This window comes from Motacilla alba, chromosome 1A (genome assembly GCF_015832195.1).
Source record: "Motacilla alba alba isolate MOTALB_02 chromosome 1A, Motacilla_alba_V1.0_pri, whole genome shotgun sequence".
Lineage (NCBI taxonomy): Eukaryota > Metazoa > Chordata > Aves > Passeriformes > Motacillidae > Motacilla > Motacilla alba.
The window spans coordinates 35,390,442-35,397,291 of NC_052031.1; positions in this window are offsets into that span (position 1 = coordinate 35,390,442).

Here is a 6,850-nt window from a genome sequence, read left to right on the forward strand (position 1 = left end):
AAATATATCCTCCTATAGCAGACCACCCAGCAGCATTTCTTGCTCTGTGCTGCTCTGGGATTTGCATTTTAGAGCAGGGACAATTGTTTGCTAATCCAGGTGAGATTCAAGAAATGAAGACTGGATTAACCAACATGTGGAAGAACCAGCCTGAGCTATGCTGAGGAAAGGAGAACAGCACCGGTATGGAAACAACTGCCTGTTTGCAGGGAGCTACCTGGCTGGACCTGCTGAGTCACCCGTGAAGCCTTGCATAACTTGTTTGCACCTCTCTTGTCTGGTGGCTGCTCTTTTGTGGCTTTGTTCAAACAAGCATAAAGCAGAATTAATTACTGCAATGTGATCACTGTCCAAATTGGTCTTGGAGGTTCAAACCCACACCATTAGCAAGGATGACAATGGTTTAAAAAAACAGAATGCATCCTGCAGTTAGAAGAAACATCAGTAGAAAGCAGTAAGAAGTTTTCTGGTGCTCATTTGTTAATACCCTTTAGTATCATCAGTAACTATTTTTGTAAGGTTTTTGCAGCTGCAGCCCTAGCTGCAAAGCTAGGAAAATAGAAGGACATCATAAAAAATCATGTGAGTGTTCTGGTGTTTCTTGGTAAAGGGCTTTTGCTGCATTGGCTTATGCAGAGTTCAACCCAGTACTAGAAAAGCAATGACTTCTGCCATCCTACTCTTTTTGTCAATATTACTCATTTTCCTGATATTTCATTATTTCACTTGTTGACTTCTTAAGTCCTGAATTCACTCCACTGTCAAAAGCTGCTACGATCAAATGGTCCCCCAAAGCAGCAGCAGTCTCAGTCTGCCTTAAACTGCCAAATGCCCTGGTTATGGTGCTCCCAACAGGTACACATCATCTCATTCCATTAAGTGTCTCATCCTAATATAATTTAAAATGGAAAAGTGAAAGGAGCTGATTCATGATGCATTGGTATGAGAAGCATGAGTGTCGCTCACCTCTGAATTCTGGAAACTCTGTCTTTTGGTAGGTGCCATAAGAAAAAAAAGACATGGGTGTCAGCTTCTGACATTGCACTTGGTGGTGTCTGCTCGAGGAGCTCTGTAGCGGATCGAGCTTGTGCAAAGCTATGCCAGAAAAAAAAAAGCATCCACCATCAACCAAACCATAAAAAGTGCCCAAAGCCCTTATCACAAGACAAAAAGGAAGTGTAATATTATTTATTGTTCTTTAGAGTTTGAAGTTAAATGAACAAAAATATCCTCACATTGTTTGCCTGCAGATTTGAGTAATACACCACTTACATTCAAATAGGTTTAGTTTGGAGTAGATTAACAAATGTTTTGCTTGGGTTCAGAACTCACCTGAAATAAGAATGTAATTTAGATGTTAAATTTATATGCCTTACCCTTTCCTCTCTGTAATAAGGAAAGTTTTTAATAATATATTTTGTGATTTTTCCCCAGTGGCAAAAAAATGAATGCATACATATCAGTCTGTGCCTGCGTCATGGAGTCTGCAAGTCCAAAAATCACTCCTGCACATGTGCCATTTTGGGATTTTTGTCCCTTTGCAATTATAATCATTAAAGGTCTTTTACAATTGTTAAATATCCTCTTGTGTTTGTTTTCTGACATTACTTGAAGAAAGCAGGTTGGGTTTAATTCCAGTTTCATTTATCTCTTTCTCTGTTTTACCACTCCGACTCCTGGACTGGAGTCCACAGCTCCACTCTGATCCTGACTGGGAGTAAGAGGAACCACAGAACAACAACTCTTTTCAGAGCAGCAGGTACAAAGTCAGTGTCTACTGTTCTGGGCATGACACAGGACTGATCTGTTTTGTGCAATTATTTTTCTTTGCTAGTGCAAATAGTCATATAAAACTACTATTTTACGTCCCCTGGGACCTATAATGTCTCCCTTCCCATCCAGGTTTAGAGAAAAGTGAAATGTAAACCCACAAAAACTGGTACCTAGGGCTGAAAGTTGCAGAAATCTGAGCTCTACTTCTGCATTAAGGATTCTGAGGGGTGCTAAGGTACCCTAATATATATGAGAGTTTAATGCAGAATTTACCTTAAGGTTAGAAGGCAGTTCTAAAAAAATCAGCTCAGCATCTTCCCCAGAATCACAGCACCAGTCCTGTGTAAGGCCATATCAGGACACAACAGAGACAGATGCACGCCAGGATTATTTTATTACTCTACCCAAGAGTACCTAAAATAGGTTTCTTCCCATTTTTTTTCTGACAGGAAAGTTGAAAAGCAGAAAAGTAACCCTGTGCTGGCTGACAGCCCATTCAGGGGTACAATGCAACTTGGTGTAGTGCTCTCACCCACAAGAGGCTTTGGCCAGAAACACATCACTGCTGCTGCTTGTTACAACATGGTTCTCAAAAATGTATTCCTAATCTAATCAGGCAACGTGCAACCCCATGGGACCATTAATGATCAATCTCCTGACAGCACAGATTTCTTTTTCCTGCAGAATTGAAAAGACACATGTAACCCCCCCAACCCCTCACAATACCCTGGGGCATCACCTGCTTCAGGCATGGGGGCAGGAGTCATACATGCTTAAGCATTTTTCTATAAAGAAAGTGTGAGCAATATTTCTATCATTACAGCTCTCCACTTCTAACAAAAAAATACAAACATCTTAATAGAAAATATTTCATTGGTCAAAGCAGCAAGAAGTTGTTAGTTTTAGGGGAAGCACTCTGCTGAAAGTAATATGCACTTGACCTTGATAAAGTCTTTGCATTTTGTCTATGTGACTTTCTTGAAACTGGGTTACTTTGTGTAATTAAAAGAAGCACTGGCTTTAATTAGAAATTTCTAAGGGAAGAAATTGTGAATAAAGGAATAGGCTAGCTGATTCAATTCCATTTGTTCAGTTACAGAAAGGAAAGCACTTGCTTTAAGAGTTTATATGATCATCCTGGTGTCCAGTCACTTGTCCTTTACACAAGATTTTGAAATGCAGGACTGAGCAAGGGTGATACTTGACACTGTAATTGTTGTTGCTGGTTTGTTTACCTGCTCATCACCAGTGTCTGCTGAGCAAAACACTTCAAGGAACCCTTCACAAAGGAAAGTGTCTGCAAATGCAGATGTATTTAAAGAGCGCAGCAATATATTTTATATCAATGGTAGGAGTTGAATGATAATGCTAAAAAACTCTTTATTAAGTGTTTTCCCTTGTTTTAAAGGCTACTTTACGATAAATTGCTTCAATTTAAACTATACTATGTAGTCTAGGGATTTCTCCATTAATTTCCAGGGAGTGCATGTTTAGAATACAAGTTTTCCTCTAAATTTTAGAAGTCTTAGTTGAAGGCCCTACATTTTAGTGAGATATGCTTCTCATTTGGGCCATTAATAATTCAGACTGTCTTTTTTCAGCAGTAAATATGATGAATACAAGATCCAAAAAATAAAATTTAAAATTGTTATTAGATGTGTGAGCTGGTAGAGATAGTCAATCTCCTGTGAACTGGGCCTGGGGACTGCCTGAAATGCAACCTGTATCTGGCCAAACTTATGTCACCAGGCTACCCAACACCCCTCAAGCAAAGCTGTCAGAAAATAAGAAATTATTTGTTTCACTTGGTAATTGGTCATTAAAAACTAGTGTTTCATTTTGAATCTGAATGTGTCTGGCTTTAGATTCCTGCTATTTGTGTTTACCTTGTGTCTGTTCCTGGTACAGCACTGATGAGCTGAGCAAAGTGAGCCCTTTCCTTTTCTCTGCCCTATTTTTAAACTGTGCCAAATTCCAGTACAAGTTTTATCAGCACCATGCACTGAGATCAAAAACTTCTTCATTACATCCTTATTTCATATCCAGGAATTACCTCTGCCCTTTTGCTGCAGTCATATATTTAGATACCTGCAACATTTTGACTATCTAATTTATTACATAGACTATGAGGTAACACTTTTGTATTCCTTATAATGTTACCACTTTTCATTTTCAGATGACAGCTTGTTATACAGTTTTTGCTGGATACCCCATTCTTGTCACTGTTTATTACACTGACACTGCCCTATCACTTCAAGTTTGATTAGCATTGATTTTATATTTACTTTACAGGCCATTTAGGAAACCCAAAAGGGCCTGAAGGAAACATCAGTTTTCAAAGATAACCGTCTCACCAATAAGTACTCTGAACCGCTCATCCAGTTCTTGATGCAATGAATTTGTCTTTCATTGCATCAAAAAATAATTTTCCCCCATTTGTTAGCATGTAGGTATTATGTCTAGCTCCTGAAAAAATAAGTACAGTTATGGCCTTACCTTTGAACAGCCAAAGACTGTAATGTCATCTTAGGTCTCATCAGAGAAACCTATTTTTCCATTAGATTTTGTTGACTAGCACACATAACATTTGAAAGCTTCATTTAATCATTAGCCTTTCTTTTGTGTAAAAAAAAAAAAATCTTTTCTTTGTGTCATCATCTGCTCCTCCCCACAGCTGAAGGTGTGACTGCCATGGTGAAGATGGGTGTATCAGGGCTTTTGTGTTTAGAGAAGGCTGTGCAAGCCTGCATGCAACAGGCAATTACCATTGCCAAAGTGTAGGTCTGTGGACAGGCTGGTTGCTGTTATACAGAAGACGATTTGGATGAAGATGTATAGGTAATTAAGTAAGCCTTCCATAATACAAAACAGGCCCATTTTGCTCACTGCAGCTCATTTCTATCCTCTCCTCACTGCTTGGCTGAAGCTCAGTAACACTGAAACTGGTAAGTTTTAGGGTGTCCCTGAGGAACCCTTTTCACACCCATTTTTCCTGTCTATGTTCCCATTCCTTTGTAGAAGCTCTTGGAAAATCTGCTGACTTATCAGCCAGTAAATGAAAACTTCTCTTTTACTTCTCTATTACTGCTGTGGCCTATAGTCAGCACACTGCAAGATCTTGCTTGCACTTCTCTCTCACCCTGAGCAGAGTCCGAGGAAGCCTCAAGTGCCACTGATGTCCCCATCTCCTCCTGTACCACACAGCAGCAAGTTACTCTAGCGCAAAGTTCCATTCTTTATATATCCCATGAAGTGTATACAGCCCTGTGTTTTTACCTCATTGCAAGAGTCCCATACCTGCTTGATGATTTCTCATGGACAGACACTCACAGCACAGCTGAGTGACTCCTATTCCCAGTTCTCTCATTCACAGTTTCCTTCTCAACCAGCTACCCCACTCTCTTATAGCACTCTTGTTGGCATTGGTTACAGCTGTGGCCTGTTAATGTTAGGCCTGTTCCTAATCTTTGATAATTGGTACAGCTGCAACTCGTCAGGGGTGAGATTACCTTCTGCACTACCTTTATTTTCTTACATTCTATCCCTCCATAGCTCTGTGGGTTTGTTCTTGAACTGGCCTGCTTCTGTGATTGAAAACATTGGCATGACTGTTTAAACAAGGTTTGGCAGTGACTGGTACTATTCTAGGTAGTCTGTGATTGTATGGGTCCCAGTTTTACTTTTTAAATTTTAACCAGTTCTACCTTCCTCTGGAGTTTCCCTGGTCTGCCAATATGTGTTTAAAATTAGCATTTCTTTGTCCTTTTTTTTTCTTTTTTTTTAATGTTTTCATTCTTAATACTGTTATAGCATACGTCTAGTTAACAAGCTCCTGCAGAAGGGAAGTTTTGTCTTTTGTAACTCTGACACTTTAAGACTCTTACCTTTATAAGCCATCGGTTTACCCTCTCTTAGAGGGTTAGGGTCTTTCATTTGGAGCTGGAACATTGCCTTTGCTCCTGAAAGCAGAAATACCAACAGCAAGGGGTCAGTTAAAGGTAGAGCAGCATGCTTGCTGTTCTCAGCATATGTCCAGGATGCTGTTTCTCAGGAAGGGGATCTGCCTCGATTGCATGGGGATGGTATTCAGCATTGCTGTGGGTGTATGAAAACCATAATGCAAAGTGGCAAAGAATATAGAATTGCTTATCCTGGGGGGAAATGACATTTGCAGACAATGCCGCTTCAAGATGGAGAACTGAACTTCTAGAAAATAATACTGTTTTTCTTTACAAGAAAAAATAACATTGTTCCTTGCAGGCATTGTTTCTTAGGTAAAAATCAGATTCTATGTTTTACTTATTTCTATAAATCAGAAAAAAAATTTCATGCTGCACAAAGTCTCCAAGGACATTATTGACCCTGTCAAGTACATCCCCGTGGGTGCATGGAGTCTCTCAGCAGTGAGTGAGTGGGAAAAACACATTTAGAAGAGTTCCTCCAGGTCAAGATTCTCTACAAATCTTTTCTTTTCTTTTCTTTTCTTTTCTTTTCTTTTCTTTTCTTTTCTTTTCTTTTCTTTTCTTTTCTTTTCTTTTCTTTTCTTTTCTTTTTTCTTTTTTCTTTTCTTTTTTCTTTTTCCAGATGCTTTGCTTTTCACCTTGATTCTTTGTCTTCTGAATCTGAATCTTTCTTTTTCACAATATTATTAAGTTCATTCTAAGTGGGCTTTTGTTGTTATTATTGGGTTGGGTTTTTTTCCCCTGATCTGATTTCTTGCTTTTTTGGACACCTTGTACTCTTATGGACATTGATCTTATAAAACTGTACATTATTTGGTTGGGATTTTGTAATATGATTCTTTTCCAAGGAAATCCAATAAATTCAGAACATTTTCCTGCAAGTATATCAAATTATGCTCAGAAATATTCTCCAAAGGAAAAAATGGAAAAAAAAATGACATTATCTGCAAATCAACTCCGACCCTTGTAATATTCAACACATAATTGTCCCTCAAATGAGTTGTGTGTTGGGAGCTTGAGAGGGGCTGTATATGCTGTTGCAGGTTTGACAACATAAGTATCTGCACTGACAGCTACTGCGTACACTTAAGTTCACAGTGGAATTAACACATTTA